General features: G+C 37.8%; 1 protein-coding gene across 11 annotated transcripts in view; it reads right to left on the bottom strand.

Annotated features, from left to right (window-relative positions):
- The window catches only part of NPAS3 (neuronal PAS domain protein 3), a 613,181-nt gene that overhangs the window by 560,938 nt on the left and 34,637 nt on the right, over nt 1-17,606 (bottom strand). For 2 of the 11 annotated variants that reach the window (XM_072038933.1, XM_038179124.2), the window contains exon 1: nt 11,430-11,742. The exons of 8 other annotated variants lie outside the window; for them this stretch is intronic. The gene's annotated coding sequence lies outside the window, so the exon portion shown is untranslated. Of the gene's footprint in view, nt 1-11,429; nt 11,744-17,606 lie in introns of those variants that run through there. One more of the 11 variants, XM_038179122.2, reaches the window with a different exon arrangement.

Genomic DNA, 17,606 nt, shown 5'->3' with positions numbered 1-17,606 from the left:
GAACCTGATGCAATTGCTCGGGCACAAATGATTTTTCTTGGTCTTCCACAACATCAGAACATGCAGATATGTGACTGAAAAAGAGAACATGTTGCAGTCTTCTTACATTTCCTTGTCCTAGCTCCAGTCAACACACAGAATGCTTTCATATTTTACAGTGATACCTTCCCACTAATATTTCCTCAATAAAACCATCTCAAGTTTTTTTTTCCCCCAACTTAGGCCAAGGTTTCCAGACCTCATGTGCTTAATCAAGACCCCGAGCCACTTCTCAAAGCAAAATTGTCCAGTATTTGTTCCTGTATTAACATGCCACATTAGCCTCATGTTCAGCTTGTTAAGAATGTTGTCTACAAACTTGACCACGCTTTTTCTCCCAAATCATACTTTCATCAAGAAAAGTCTTCGCATCAAAGTTTAGCATTTCCCTTTAGTGAACAGTTTATATTATTTCCTGAATTTATTGTCATTATTTTGACTATGAGCCCTATGATCTAAAGGGCTTACAAGACACTGACTTTGCAAATACTTCTAGGTAACAACTGCAAAACAAATAGGTGTACTACTTCCTTCATTCAATGCATCAGTGAAAACTTATCTTCAGGGAAACTTATCCTCAGTCCACTGGCATATCCCACCAGCTACCTCTACACTGAAACTGCACTCACATGGCTTACTGCAGCACACGAGATTGGTACTTACCTCAAGATCCTAGACTTTCTATCTAGTTATGGTTGCCCTCTGTCATGCCCACCCCTTTTATGGTAATTTCATCTTAATCATGTCATCATTGGGCATGTGATGAAAGAATGTCACTATTTACTAAAAGCTGGGATTTTTACTAAAATACATTAAAATCATGTCACATCACATGCTTTCTCTTCTACCTTTAAGGCATTTATGTTATTACAGAAGTTGGTAGGTTTGACCCCACAGTCTAGAAAGATGTTGGATGGATTGGAGAGCTGGGCGATCACCAACCGCATGAAGTTTAACAAAACCAAGTGCTGGGTCCTGCACCTGGGATGGGGCAACCCTGGCTTTACATACAGACTGGGCAACAAGATGCTGGTCAAGGGAAGTGATTGTCCTGCTCTGTGCTGGTACAGCCTCACCTCAAGTACTGTGCGCAGTTTTGGGCACCACATTACAAAAAGGATGTAAAACTGTTGGAGAGTGTCCAGAGGAGGGTGACAAAGATGGTGAAGGGCCTAGAGGGCAAGACATATGAGAAGCAGCTGAGGTCACTGGGCCTGTTCAGCCTGGAGAAGAGGAGGCTGAAGGGGGACCTCACTGTGGTCTACAACTTCCTCGCGAGGGGGAGTGGAGAGGCAGGTGACCTATTCTCTGTAAACACCAGTGATAGGACCCACAGGAATTGTGTTAAGCTGAGGCAGGGGAAGTTTAGGCTGGACATCAGGAGGAGGTTTTTCACCAAGAGGATGGTTGCACACTGGAACAAGCTCCCCAGTGAAGTAGTCACTGCACCAAGGCTGTCTGAATTTAAAAAGTGATTGGACTGTGCACTTAGTCACACAGTCTAAACTTTTGAGTAGACCTGTGCGGTGCCAGGAGTTGGACTTGATGATCCGTATGCGTCCCTTCCAGTTTGGGATATTCTATGATCTTTGCTGTCTTCAACTTCATGCCTTGTGCCCAAGTCTTCCTCAAACTTTACCTCCATTTACCTATACCGTTCTTCTATAATCATCCATGATGACCTGACCCAGTTTCAGCTTCTAGCAACATTCTCCAAGTTTTAGGTCACTGAAGAACTCATACCTAGTCTAAGTGGACTTGTGTTTAGCTTCCCTTCTTTGTAATAGAAAAGGTAGTGCTTAACCTCCATATTAATGTTTCTCTATAGAACTGCCAGCTACCTCAAGTCACTTTACCACACATCTGCTTACTGCAGAAAGCTATCCACTAGTTCCAAAGTGCACTTTCTTGAAGTCTGCTGTCTTTAAATCACAGGATACATTACATCTTTTGATAGCAGCACACTCCTATCTGAGAACTAGGAAAGCCACAGAAAAATTAAGCAAAAAACTGAAAATTAGTCAAATGATAGCCATAGAAGTGCTAGAGATAGGCAAATAAGGTCAAGCAACCAGAGGAATGACTCAAAAAGCTATACAGTGCATGCAGTCGCAACACCTGGTAGCTGAAAGCAGCACAGCTATCAGCAGTGGATTTTCTGAACCTCTTAACAACACGACTTGCAAACAAAGTTAATTCTACCTCAGAAAAGGTCATAATTCCCTGGTAGGCATAGTTGTAATTAACATTAGCATAAGTGGAATTTTTTGTATTCGTTGAAAGGGGACTGAAGTGGTTACTTGGAAGGAAGGAGGACAGAAGAGGGGCAAGTATACAGTTTCTTGGGTAGGTAGCATATTTGAGAAAATGCTCAAAATTGGTTATCTTTATGTAAAGTATATTTCCTCACGTCCAAACAGTTATTTGCATGTATTTCTATTCCCAAGCCACAGAAAATGTTTGGAAAATGTTCATTTTGGCTTTTCAACAACTTCACTTCTCTGGTATTCATGTGCTCCTTCACAGTTGTTTTCTCTCAGTGTTTGTAAGCTGTTGCCCTGACAGACTTGTGTAAGGGAACAGAGAACTGTTTTGCCTACCAGAGTTTGTAATCACTATCATGGAACCAGAAAACCAAGCCATCATTATCTTAACTGAAAGAGCTTAAGTTTCACATACAACACATCCCCCAAATCAGTAAGAATTTATAAGTTACACAACTGAAACTTTTGAATAGCTAAAGTGTTTGGAAAAAAAAAAAAAAAAAAAACTTTGTTTATAATAAGAATTACTCTATCTTATGAATTAATATTTATTAACCATTAGCTGCAATGGAATTACCTGATCCATAGTAATAGAGGTGCATGCCAGTCACACATGAGGTTAGATGGAGAACATTGCTATGCAAGCTTTTGAATCACTTAAAAGTTTGGCAGAAGTTTTCATTTACTAATGCCCTAAGTGATTATAAATTAGAATTCCAGTGAGCTTTAACAGAATAGTATTGATGAGACACACGAAATACAGCAAAACATGGTAGGATACATTGCAAATAATACCTGAAATAAATGCGTCCCAAAGCTGTAGTTGTACCAGTAGCCCAGGATGAAACAGATTTTTGCATTATCTTTTATCTGTGGGAAGCTGGCCAGATCATCTTATCAGTGGATGGAAGGCAGAGATATACCTTACCAATTTCCAAGCCCCTCCATCCCTGCATTTTTACTTAGTTGCAGCTTACAGCAAGCTCTGCATCTGGCACACACCTTCACTATGCCAGAGGACTCTAGCAAAACTCCTTAATTAAAGGTCTGAAGTCAGTCTAGACCTTCATGTGCTACTGCAATGTCTACTGCATTTGAAAATAATTAAGAGTTCTGAGCGTAAATTAAACATATATTAAGCAATAGTTTGGGTTGGAAGGGACCATGGAGATCACTTAATTCCAACCCCCCTGCCCTGGACAGGGACTTCTCCCACCAGATCAGGTTGCTTGACACCCCACCCAACTTGGCCTTGAACACCTCCAGGGATGGGGCATCCACAACTTCTCTGGGCAACCTGTTCCTCACCACCCTCTGAGTAAAGAATTTCCCACTAACTTTCAGTCTACACCTACCCTTCTCTAGTTAAAGCCATTATATCTTGTCCTATCACTATACTCCCTGATATTTTGCTTAACTTTTCATAAAACTTAAGCTGTAGCTAAAAATGAATTTGTTACAGAATTGCTTTTGTTACTAGAAGCAAAACTCCAAGCCTAGAAACATTAATATCTCAATTCACAATAATATTTGCTCTTCCAAGAACTATGGTGAACTTCTATGCAAAACCTACTTGGAGAAGAACAGTCACATCACAGAATAGCTGAGGTTGGAAGGAACCTCTGGAGATCTAGTCTAATAGCCCTACCAAAGCAGGGTCATCTAGAGCACATTGCACAGAACCACATACAGGCAGGTTTTGAATATCTCCAGAGAAGGAGACTCCACAGTCTCTAGGCAACCTGTTCTCTCTGTCACCATCACAGTAAGTGCCCTCTCATATTTAAATAGAACTTCATCCATTTCAACATACGCCCATCACCTTATCCAGTCACAACTGAAGAGTCTAGGCCCATCCTCTTGACACCCTAATCTTTTAAGCAAAACAGAAAAGCCTCTCTTTAAAGCCAGAACACTTATGGTGTGCAAGGCTGGTCACATTGTTTGTTCCTATTATAAATTATGAAGTATTTAAAGATGCAAACTTCTCAGGGAGGGGAAGGAGGGTGAAGACAGACACTAAGGAACATGGTATTTTTATAGGTCAGAAGAAAGAAAATGTTTAAAATGTTCGTTACATTGCAGATGCTACTCTGGACTACACAGACAGAAAACATAGATCTCTGGTAACCAGATTAAAGGCCAAGGCCACAGCTTTATTGAAATACAGTAACTCGCAGTACAATATTATCTGACAGCCAATAGCCCTTGCAGTAATAAATAATGAAAGCCCAAGGCAAAACACCATACACATCAGACCCTAAAGAAATGCAGTCCAGCCTTAACATCCAACTTCTAAGTCCACCAATACTGATGCGATTTTGTTTTGGGACACTGAAGATGGGTAACACCTGTATATGGGGAGTAAAACTTTATTTTCCTCTAACTCTTCCATAGTCCCCTCACTGCACATAGCCAAGTACTGGTGAAAGAAAGCTTCCAGAAGAAAAGGTGACAGAACAAGAAAAAAAACTCACACAGAGAGAATACCCCAAGTATTTGACTGTTCTCAACCAAATCTAGACAGACTACTGAGTTCCTAGCACCCTTTCAAAAAGTATTCAAGTAACTAACATCCAATATGGCCTAAGTTACTTATTTCTTGATTCCATTCATAATTGGTCACTGGAACAACCTCCAAGTTCATACATGTGCTAATATAATTTGCTGAACAAAATAACTGTACTATTTACTCATTTCTATCCTAATGCATTTATAGCTTTACATACATTAGCAGTCTTTTATAGTACAAGGTCAATATTACACTCCCTTTTAACATAAACCAGAACTCATTCCCCATACCAGTTTCTTTTTCTTCCCACAATACCTGGGGGGAAGCATTAACAGACCTGATTTTAAATATTGAGTAGGGAGTGGAACATTTTCTAGCCTTTCTTCAAAAATTGCTTTTTGTTCTAAAATTTGTGATTTTTTTTTTTTTAAACTAAGTAGTAGAATAAAAGAAAGCTACAAAAAAAATGTTAAGTCCTTAGGCAACAATACTAGGAAGAGCAGATCTTGCCTGTAATTCATATTAGCTTGAACAAGATATTAAAATTGCTATATATCCTGGGTTTTATTCATCCATAGGCAGACAAACTGAGTAACACTTCAAGCTGAACATAAAGGACTGGCAAACTTGAATCCACAAATAGGAGGAACAGTCACTAAGCCCTGATCAAAATCTGCGTGTATATTGAGTTCACTGCAACTAGTATGTCTTCTGGTGCAACTGCAACCTTCCCATGGCCTCAGGACATGCAGCTTCATACTATATATACCGACACTGTTGTCTACTAATACACATAAGCAAATAAGAGGCTCATTCTCAAGCACACTGATAAGCGATTTTTAACTGAAAAATGGCTCCTATCAATATACAGATTGTCAGTCCCACACACAACTTGCATAGCTCCTGTTCTCCTACATGAAGATGTACAACCTTCTACAATGTTTACATTACAGAATTGGCATGACAGAAACAGGTTAGCCCTTGTTCTGAATGTGGTCAGCCATAATCACCTCTCATGACAAGGTCTCAGAGGAACAGTTTTTGGAGGGACCAGGGTGTGGGTAAAACAGTTTCCTTCTTATTACCCTTGTACAAAGTTGCAAAGGCTAAATAGCATTAGATTGCTATTAGGTTGCATTAGATTGCAGTTGTTTCTTCCTGCTGTGTAAATACTACATGTAAATTCATTATGTCTTTGGAGTCTGAGACCTAACTTAATACTCAGCCAAAAAGAAGTGGTAGAACAAAGCAGCTACTAATCAGCTCAAAGCATCTAGGAAGTGAGGCTTTGTTAATGAATTATGGCAATTAACTCTAGGGATTGGTCACTGCACTAACAGACTATTGCTTGCTCTGAGCAATAGGAGACATTAAACACACTGGTTCATACTCCTAAATCCCTGTTCTGTTTTGAGGCAGCATCTCCTTTCCCTGGAACACGAAACTTTGAGGTAGGTTCAGTGCCTCAGACAAGCTTCTGGCACTCGAGTGTGACACTTGACCAACAGCTTACCTCAGACAGAATGCGAAATACACTTACCAATTCCTGTGAACTGTCTAACTTTAAAAAAGTAATGGTTCACAATGTAAGCCACATATCAGCATCATTCTTCTACCCCATAATATTGGGCTGTAGGTAATTGCTGAAGGCTCACAGGTTAACAAAGGTAAGGGTACAGGCTCATCCCACAGCTGAAATCACCATCACTACTGACACTATAAAGAGCTGAAGGAATATTAGGATCTAAATGCAGAGCTGACAAGTATATGGTGGCATCTCAACCCCATACTGCCTTCAAGTAATCCATGTAAAATGTACAGGCCAGCACACAGAGAAATAAGTTTCTAGCTTCCTCCCCACCCATCCCCCAGAGAAAGGGGATAAAGAGGAACCCTTCTGCTTTGCCACTACTGCCAGGTCATGATAAAGGCAGCTCAAAGCCTGTCACTCTACCCAGGACCTAGCCATACATCAACTTCAACTTTTTTCTGAGATCTTGAGCTATGTGTCAGGCATAGCTCTATGATCTACTACTGAAGCTTTCCCGCAAAATGTTGATCAAACACTCCAATTTTTCAGGAAGATGCTCTCTTCTCAAAAAACAAACAAACAAAAAAACACACACAACCACATTCCAGAGATGCTCAAGCTCATCTGAGCAGGTCTGTGCAAGACACTGGAATAGCTGTCCTCTTCCATCCCCTCCTGGTGGTCCTCCACCTCCTAGCACATACATAGCAAATGGCTTCAACACCATAAGTTGAAGGCACTGCTGCCACTGGCTGACCTCACTTAGCCTCTGTAGCATGTGTGCAGACTCCTTCATAAGCTGCTGCAGGGTCACAAATATCACTAAGGCCAGATCCATCAAGAGGATCAGTTTTCCCCTCAGAGCGGCAGCACAAGCAACAAGAAATGGGATTGTGAAAAACACAGGATAGGTGTGCAATGTCTGCGGTCTTCACATCATCAGAAGCTACCAGGTCACTGCAGTCAGCTTCCATGAAGGTGGAGATCCTGTTTTTTGACTAGGATACTACACTTTAAAAAAAAAAAAAAAAAAAAAAAAAAAAGAGAGCAGTGTAATGAAAGTGTTCTGTTCCAGCATTTTACTGTTCCTGGTAAGAGAAATAACTCCTCAATCTTTTTGCAACAGCTATGAGGCTTACACAGAGGAAATCTGCTTGGATTTCTTTTAAACTAGAATAACTTGCCAAAATATTCAAGGGAAAGACCTCATGATAGTGTTATATTTTTTTCCTGAAAGCTTAATTTAGACAACTACCAGCAGATCCCTTCATGGACACAGCAAAAGCTTAAACTCTCTCTATTTGACTGTGCTTGCCTAAGGCATTAAGTTCAATCCACCATGTCGCACCTCAGTAACTCGACACAGACTAGGAAATTCTTACAGTCAGCTTCCCCAAGGGATTTGTTAAGTTTCACATACATTTAGTTGTGCAGTTGGCCTGTTCAAATTGATAAACTTGTTGCTTGGTGCTTTCCGCTGCAGATTTTGTCACTAGGAAAAGTAAATATTAGAGTGGGGGAGGGAAGGCTACTATGCTTCAGTAATATATGTTTTAAACTAATTACACATGCATTCCCATTCCTGTCTCTTCTCGAGAGGCATTTATTTTTCAGAAGAGACAGGAAGATATCTGGTGATGGGCACATTAAAAATGCCAGATAGAAAAGATGAATGTCATTGACGTGTCACAAATGAATAGAGCAGACAGATACAAAAATACTATTCAATCCTATCAAACATAAAGGAATAATTCACTGCATGAGTATCCTGTGTATCCAAACAATATCCATACATAACATGCAAGTTACTAATACAGACTTCACCCTGGAAAAGCACTTAAAGGTTTTTTTCTTTTAAATAGGTGGGCATCACATTGAAGTCAATGGAATTATTCTCTCGATTAGAGTTAAAGCACATTTAAGTATTTTGTTGGTTGAAGGCTACAAATATAACCCCTATGTTTTGTGAGATTGTTTCTATAACATACTATAAAATCAGTATTATACAAGTTATTATAGAGTAACAGTGCTTCCTTTTCTCTCCCCCAGCACAACACCCCCACCCCAAATGCTAAAAGGTATAAGATCTACCAGCCTGTGGTATATGGCACAAAACATGCCAATTCAGCCCAGTATCTACAACAGCTTTTGTCAGCATTGACAAAAGACAAACAGAGCAGAAAGCTAGCAGGAAGGGTAGGCTGCAGAAATAAGCAAGAGCAACCTTCTTTCCAGAAGGGTAACTTTATGGACCTACAGAAAGCAGAAAGCCTATGGTGCTGGCAAATAAAGCCAGGCATAGTCACAGCATCAAAGGAAAGCAAGAAACGATGTGTCTCTTCATCAGTCTTTAGCACATACAAATTAAAACTTTCTCTGTATCCTGCAGAGCTCCTCAATTACTTGTCATTACTATTGTGTGATATAGAAACCATTTAGTCCTCAGTGCACAGCACAGATAGTGTGTTAGCACACCAGACTCTTTCAGCTAGAATCATGTATTTTGATGACAACCCAAAGAGAAGCAATTACTTTCTCCATCTTTCCTCAGATGCCTTTGTTATAAAAATACAAAAAGCTTTATTATCAGTCCCTGCACCTACACTACACAAGGATTTCCAGTGATCAGATGAATTTACAAAGATGATGTGCTGCAATACCAACAACAGAACCACATAAACAAATACCTCAGCTTTGTAGCTCTACGGTGATCTACGGTCTGCAGACTGGTTATTTACAACTTTAGGATTGGGAATGAGAATTTCATTTTTCTAAAGAAACTCATAATATTGCGTTCTTAAAAAAATTAAAAAACAATGCTAAAAATATTAAATCTGTTTTCCAGTATATAAACTGAACTGAACTTTAAAATGCCAATAAAAAATATATAGATATATTTCAAAAGAGTATAAAGATCACTAAAGTTATAAGGACAATATAACTAGGATAAAAATAGAGAGGTATAAAAGTATATAAAGGTATATGTGCATACACTTATGAGGCAAGTTTTGAAGGAATGATTGGTTAATTAGCTAGACATTCAAACTGATATTTGGGAGCAGAATCATATGACAATGTTATTTCCAGAAGCTATAACACCTGCACCTATAAGCAGAAGCACATACACGTAAGTACAGACTTGAATCAAGCCTCTCTAAATAAAGTGCTTCCGGTTTTGAGCCAGCATTCCCTGTTTCTCTAATTCACAAGAAGGATGTCTTCATAAGTAGACCAGGTTATAGAAGTAATTCTGGTTACCAGCACTGCACCTGACCCACAGAGGACTTCATCATCAGCCAGCTCAGTGATTAGAACTTTACAGGCAATGAATAGCTGAAGTTAAGCAGATTTTTAAGCAACTTTCTTCACACCTGAGCATGATTGTCAGCTTGCAAAAGAGAGTCCATACTAGAAGGAAAGAGACATCCTCTTGCTGAAGTGCAAAAGAGACAAGCAACCTAAAAGCCTCTTTGCAGTAATCTCTCTCTTCTGGCTACACCACTGTATATTCTACAGCAAGCGTTTTATACCTACTCAATCACATGCCACCCCCACCCAAAGAAAAATAAGTTCCTCCCCCAACTTCTCCTATTTTACAACACAAACCCATTTTTACAGTTATAAATAACTGGTAAAAGGAGCAGACTTTCAAACTACATGAATTACTTGTTCTAATTTCACACTAGAAAATGTCTTTTATTATCCTTGAAAGAATGAGCATATTGATGATAGTTTTGCCACCTAATATGAAACATCTCTTCAAGAACACCTACAAAATATTCCTGTACGGGATTTTTTTAAGGTTTCTTTCTATGGATACATCACTCAGTTTCTTTCAAATATTTATATTGACTTATCAAATAACCTAGCTGATAGTGATAGCTTAGTTAAACATACAGTACACTTGGGAGATAAGGGAATCTTACTCAGAAAATGAAGTTATTTATGCAGTGCATTTAATAAACACTTTTCTCAGGTAGATGAGACCCCGCATTTTCAAAGGCAGAGCAGGCTTTTCCACCTATATGCACACGGTGATTGAATGATCATGTAAAGTGCACTCCACACTTGGAAGATAAACTGTGGGAGCTCCCATTTGAAGAATAATACAGCAACTAGCTTACCTACTCAATAAAGCCATCTATAATTCTCATTTCAAGCCAATTTTAACTTATTGCTCAACTAAAGGCTTCTATACTGCCCTAATAAGGAATAGCTGATCTTCCTAAGGAAGAAATGATAGAACTCTCAAACAATACAGTCTGTTCACTACCTTTAGTTATAGTCAGTTCTTCAGCCATTTATCATCTCTTTTAAAATGAAAAGAGCATAGAACAGAAACACAGCATCCATACTGCTTCTTAAGAGCTATGAACAACTACAAGGACTTGAAATCTCTACATCTATCCAGGAACCTAGTTGTAATTGTAACATAGTGAAATCCTTAATCATTATTGGCCAATGAAAAGTTTTCAGTGAGTGTTGCAAATACATTATTCTTAACAGATTAACCCAATCCTGCAGCTTTTATCACTAGTAATAGTGCTTACTTTTATGAAAATATCTTTTGATAGCCACTTGATTTCTCATAGTGTAATCATAGACTACATCTCAAAGCATTTATTTACAGGATTAGGGCTTCATGTTACAAAATTTCTCTTGGTGAGGAGCCCTTTTCTAGTCAAATAGCATAAACTGCTTAACTTTCAAATAGGTTTTACTGAGTATCACCTAACTTCTTTCCTCAGTAACCAGTCACCAGGAAACACACTAGACAGCAAGTTCTCGTTGCTTCCTAGTTAATAGACTAATAAATAATACTCCTTACATCCTAGTGCTAAAGTCAAATTCAAAGTTCCTGTATGCGCTATATTCTAAAGCAGAGACTTTGAGAAAAAATTTACAGTGTAGTAAGACAAAAAGTGCTTATATATCTTATGACAACTTATGGGGTCAAAGCACAACACAGTTACTACTCATTTAATTCTTGCAGAGCCTACATTGGGCAATAGGGCAAGATTCCACCAAGAAAAAAAAGTCAAAAACAGAAGATAAACAACAACAAAAAACAATAGTGACTTACCTAAAGTGATTTGGAATGAGTCACTATAGATGAAAAAGCAGAAATACCAGACACTTTAACCCTGAATACATTTTTCAAGCCAAAGCATCTATCTGAACACTCTCCAACCACCACAGTCAGCTCTAAGAACCAGCAACTTTGGCTCAAACCCACTAATGTAATCTGTCTACTTTGCAACACCTGCTCAATATGTGATAGCCTTCAATAATGACTTATTGGCTAATCCTACCTTGACTAGTTAACAGCTGATCCTACTGAACCACATACCCAACCTACAGCTCATATGCTGCTGTCCACTCTGATGCTAGTTGCACCAGAAAAGTAGAGCCAGGCTTAGCTGCTTCCTTTGCCACTAAGATATTTGATGCACTTTCTGACCTTTGCAGCTGTTTCCAGTCTAACTGAAATTAGACCAGACAGCAAATTCTTCAGTGAAGTGCAGGGTTACCAAACCAGTAGAAAGGAAAGCAAGAGAAAAAAGGGAACTAACACCACTTTTAACATTGGTCCCCTCCTCCATGCAATTGACCTATAAATTATGTTTGCAGTTAAGTCATGAATGGATGCTGGCCTCTTTCTGGAGTTAATTTTTGTCCTTCTCTAAAATGGAAATAATAGTAGTGGACTACCTCTACCAGGAAAATAAAAAGAAGGGTTAATTTGTTAGCATGAAACTACATTGCAAGTAGCATGATGATAAATATAAGAACATATATATGCATATATATATTGTATTTATTTTAATATATGCAATAAAGTATTTATCTTTTAACTTTTTGAAACAAGGCTTTCACCAAAAGAAACTAAATTAAAATGATTTGCAAAGATTCATCATGAAGCAGTCTGAAATCTCCAGATCTCCCTACCAAGTATTTAAAGATGACCTAAGAAAACATAGAAATTAAATAGCAGAATGTAGAATTACCAAATTTACTCCCCACCTCCACTTTTTTTTTTTTTTTTAAGTGCACAGAGCAGGTGCACCAAGTATCATTTCCCTCCTGCTGCTTGGCCCACCTGCTGTCTGCCTGATGCTGCTATCCTCACTACTTTAGTATTTATTTCCAAAATGAAAAGTTGAAAGTAACAATATAAATTGAATTCTTATTAGTACTTTTTTTTATATATCTGAAGTAAATTCTAGGTATCCTCACAAATAACCCCATAACAAATGCAAATTCATTATTCACACATACATGTATGATTGTAAAAGAAAGCAGACAGCAAAACTCTTCTGTCCAAACTATTCTGTCATGCAGATGTGATTTGCTGCACAGAGTCCTCACAGACAACAGTATGTCCCCTTCCTCTGTTCTGCTTCTCATGCATTGTGATGCTCCTCATGCTGCACCATGCAAAAATGGGTGGTGTCTCACTTGCTGTGACACATTGTGTGGATTCATTGAATAGGTATCCAGTGTAGAAGGGCTGACAACTGCAGCAATAAAAATTTCATGAGGTGCATAATAACAATAATAAAATTAGTAATAATAACAAGAAATTTCAAGGTGTAAGTCTTCTTGGTTCTGAACCTTTAAGATTCCCAGTCTTGTGAAAGAAAAGCTAAAAGGAGTGTATAAGCACATGATGCCTGGGGATTTCAAGTAAGACATCGTCTCATTAACTCATAATTAGATGAGAGTTGGCAATACTATAGCAATCCTTATCATGTAATTCTTTCTCTTTTGTTCCTCCCTTCTTACACAAGCTTTATAAAAACTCACATGTTCTTCCTAAAGATGTTTACTCTGTAGAACTAGGCAAACCTACACAGAAACTTGCATTTCTGAAAAAAATCCAGAATTCCCTGCTTCCTTTCCTTGCAGCATCTCTGCTGTTACTCAGGTTGTTTTACACCTGGGTTCACCTTTCCCCCAGCTCACACAGGCCCCTGCTCTGAATGTGTGGAGCGAGAAAGGTGCAGCTTCCTCTTTTTTTTTTTTTTTTTTTTTTTTGGTTTGTTTGTTTAGATTACAGACTCCAGCATGATTTCAGTTTATTACGTAGAAATCTAAATTTAAAGGGACTCACGTAACCAATATTAAAGCCTAGTTGACAACTACAGTACTCAGCCAGTATCCATGTAACACAGCTACACTACAAGGAAGTCATTTCACTGACAAAGGGGACTGGCAGCTCTCCCAGTCCCCTGGCCTCTAGTGAAGGATATGGCTAAAATCCATATTTCTGAAATTCCTGTCACCACACACTCTCATGGCTAGGGTGTGGACCTCTATTCCACCCTACAAATCCAAGTAGCTTCTCACAGCCAAGCAGCAGTGGTTTGATATATAAGTATTTACTAACTGATTATGTAAACTGAATTTTTTCTTGTCACCTATGAACTAAAATGCACCTTAACCCTCCTTTCCTCCCCCACTAGGAAAGAGATCCACTGATGTGTAATAAGTATCCATTAAGCCTGCAAGCAGTAATTAAACTAACATTTTCAGAATCTGGACAATGAGGTCCCTACATTTAAAACTGCTACAATCCTTAATTCAAACCAATTATTTGTATCACTACCATTTATTATGTATACTTTGTTTGTTTTGAAGATAGCTTACTTCCAATTCTTTCTTTGCCTATTCCAAGAGCCAACAAAAATCATAATATGCCAAAGAATAATGTAAAGGCTAGTGTCCAAACAATAATGCATTCATTATTGCTCAAGAGAAATAAACACCCTTATAAATGCATGAATTCTGTGAATACTTAGCTTTTGTTATTAATACTAAAGAGAAAATAAATTGAAGTCAGAAAAAATAAAAAGTAACAACTGACAATGAAAAAGTCCTAAGATAGTTTAAAAAAAATGTGTTTCTTACAGCTTTTTCCTATCTATAATAATGCCTTAACTCTGCTCTATGTATGTAATTTTATGTTCTGACTCCAAATGTTTCAGGTCTTACCTGTGCCTACACGTGTTCTATCACACAACAAAACAGCATTTTTCTTTATTTTACTGTGCTACTCCACATGGTATAATTCTGTTATTTTAAAGAAAATATTTTTACAAAGTCCAATAAATCAATGGTTCTTAGAGATAAAAGTTTGCAAAAACATGATCTGCTCTGTTTTCTCCCTTAACTGGTCTTCTGTTCAGCATTCATTTTAAATGTAATGTTATTTCAGTGAACCAATACTTTTAAGCATGCTGAATAGTGTGGAACATTCCTTTATTCTGATGTCATGCAGAAAGCATTTTTCTCAGAAGACATCTTTTGTAGTTGTAACCAAAAGGCAAAAGAAACTGGAGATCTCAAAGGGGACAGGGGGGAGGAATGGCTTAAACCCCTCAATCCTGTCACTTCTAAAACTGTTTCAGAACTGAACATATTTTTGGCAATGACTTCCTAAAATAGTCCCTTATAAGCAAGTACCTCTTTAGCACTTCCAAGGTATTATACTTATTTTTACAGGTTTTGACTAAAAAGTCCTTGTGTTATTGTACTGTATCACAGAGAAGTTTGCTATAGTTTCATGAAAGACGTTTTCATTTCTGACTGGCATCTTCTCAATAGCAGGGGGCCCAGGCACACCGCTCTCTTCCAGGCAAACCTTTCTGCTCTTAAACAGTACGGCATTCATAACTTTCAGCACTGCAGGGCAGCCACACAGAAAAGCTTCTCCAACTTAATAGGTTATATCACAGAGAAGTCCACTATTTGGCCAAGGTGTAAAACAAATGTATCCCTCATGCACTTCTGAACTATACAAAAATGAAATCTACCCCAAAGACCTGCATTTCCACACTACAGCCTCAGCAAGGCTAGAACACTGTTACAGAGTGTTGTGTTATGCTATGGTATGGTTATTAGGTATCATCACTCCCAATTAAACACAGGAAGAGAAAAAATCAACAACAGAAGGAAAAAAAAAAAAAGTGAAAATTTCTCAACAGAATAAATACTTCGTAGGACATGTACTGGAAACAGCTTAAGTTTCTGCAAATATGCTGAATTCTCATTGCATGAAATAGTACTTTATGCAGAATGTGAACCTACCCTTACTACCTAAGCTGTCTCACAGGTGTGGATATAAAGGGAAAGCATAACAAGGTAAAATTGCTTAAAAGAATCATCAGCATGATTCAGGAACAGGAACTCCTCTTATGAGAAGCAACGCTTGGGAGTTATTCCAAGATAATTGATGAAATTATAATTAACAAAACTTTTATATCATTATATACTAGACTACTAGAGCATTCTACCTAACTCCCATATTTTTCTACACAAAATTATGTTAGGCTTGACAAAAATTAATTTGAAAACATTGGAAAGCTTCAAAACATGTTATTGGAAATCTATTTTGGATAATTCTACCCATAAAAAATAATTTAAAAAAATAAAAAAATAAACGTCTCTAAATATAACTTCTTCATTCCCAGTGGTATTAAACATTTTGAGTGTAGCCATGAAGAGCCTCAAGATGTTGAGCTTTAGAACGTGTGATCTTTGGGTACAGAAGAACTCCCAAAGGCTTGTTCTTGCCATTTTGAGCATCAGAAGAATTTCATTCTGGGATAGGCAAAAAGGAGGACTGCCATATTTGCAAGAGAGTAGTAAGATGCTTAGAAAGTACTTTTTTTAATGTAATTTTTTTTAAACATGGCTAAGTACTCAGAATCTTAAATCCAGGCCTAACAAATATAGCATTGGACCAGAGAGAGAGTCAAATGTTATCAGTACAGAATTATATAATAAATGTGCCCAAATACATGTATGTAGTCTACTTGAACTGCAAAATTCCAACTGCTATCTCAATTGCAAGTACCAATACACAATGTTCTGTATTATGTAAATACAGATTTACAGATATTTTCATGTTGGAAAATACAGATATTTTGCATGTTATTGTATGTTACTCTTGGACTGAGATGTTAGTCACAGTAGCACAGTTAAGACTGAGTGAAAAATTTGTGTTTGTGTATGAACATAATAAAATAATACACAGAACACTAGGATGTCTCCTTACCTTCTATAACAAACATTTGTGCTTTTTTAATGCGTACCTACTAATTAGTACAATGCCTGCAAGTCATTCTACCTAAAACATACCATATTTTAAGTAGGAAAATGCCACATAGTTCTCAAATCAATCAATAAATAAATAAATAAATAAAAATAAAGAAGCTTTGCCTGGGAGGTGATTTTTTGTTTGTTTGTTTTTCATTGTTTGTTTGCTTGATTGTTTTCTTGGTTTTGTTTTTTGATTTGGGCACCTCTCTTAGTTTGGCACAATAATAAAAAATCCTGCAGGTTAAACAGACATTTATTGTGAAGAAACTGTAAGCAATATCAGTGGATAGAAACACAGAGAGAGATAGAAATTTGGAGATTGAATAGTCACTGTGAATGGTTATTTTTTCCACAGAAAGTGAAACTGGAGAAGCCTGGTTCCCATTATCTTTTCTGTACAAATACCTCTGGAGCAGGCACTGCCAGAAGGTAGGACTTGGGACACCCTTGGCTTTCCACATGTAATTTGGAACTAGGATCCAAGACTTGTGCTGTGGAAAGGAAGGAAATGTTCCCAGCAGATTTTTAATAGTATTGCAAAGTATATCTATTACTTTAAATCACTTCCTCTAAATGCACTGATGACAGGAAGAGATGCAACTGTTACCACTGCTTGAAAGGAAAAATATTAATAGATTTCTTTAAAAATGGTGCTGTCTTAGTATATTCTCTGAGAGCAATCATAATCGCTTTAATGGGGCAAAATGTTTTGCTACTTTTAGTGTTCTTTCACAGAGTCAGCACAGCTATGGCAGAGCACACTGGATCATGTTGTGGCTTATGCATCAGCAGAATGAGTAGTAAAGTTCCAGCTGTGGAGTCCTCATTGTTGGTGATCCATGAAACAGAAAGAACATAGCTTGACTTTCAAATTCCAGGTTGAGCTTGTGACACTGGCAGTTGAGAAAAGTGCCCTTTTACCTACTCTTTCCCTCTGACTCAACAAAACAAATTAAATTATCTCAGGAAAGACAATCAGCTGCTTTATGATAATAGATTTTTGAAGAGAACTCTTTGCTTTAAGAAAGTAACAACAGAATCCATTGCATGTACAGTATTAGCCTGTTGTCCACCACAAACACTGTGCTTATTAAAGAGGACTGAAGTATGAAAGAGAAGAAAGTGGGAACGCTTTTAAGGGAAAGTATGTTAAAAT

This window comes from Anas platyrhynchos, chromosome 5 (assembly GCF_047663525.1).
Source record: "Anas platyrhynchos isolate ZD024472 breed Pekin duck chromosome 5, IASCAAS_PekinDuck_T2T, whole genome shotgun sequence".
Classification (NCBI taxonomy): domain Eukaryota; kingdom Metazoa; phylum Chordata; class Aves; order Anseriformes; family Anatidae; genus Anas; species Anas platyrhynchos.
This window is presented reverse-complemented; position numbering and strand designations above follow the sequence as displayed.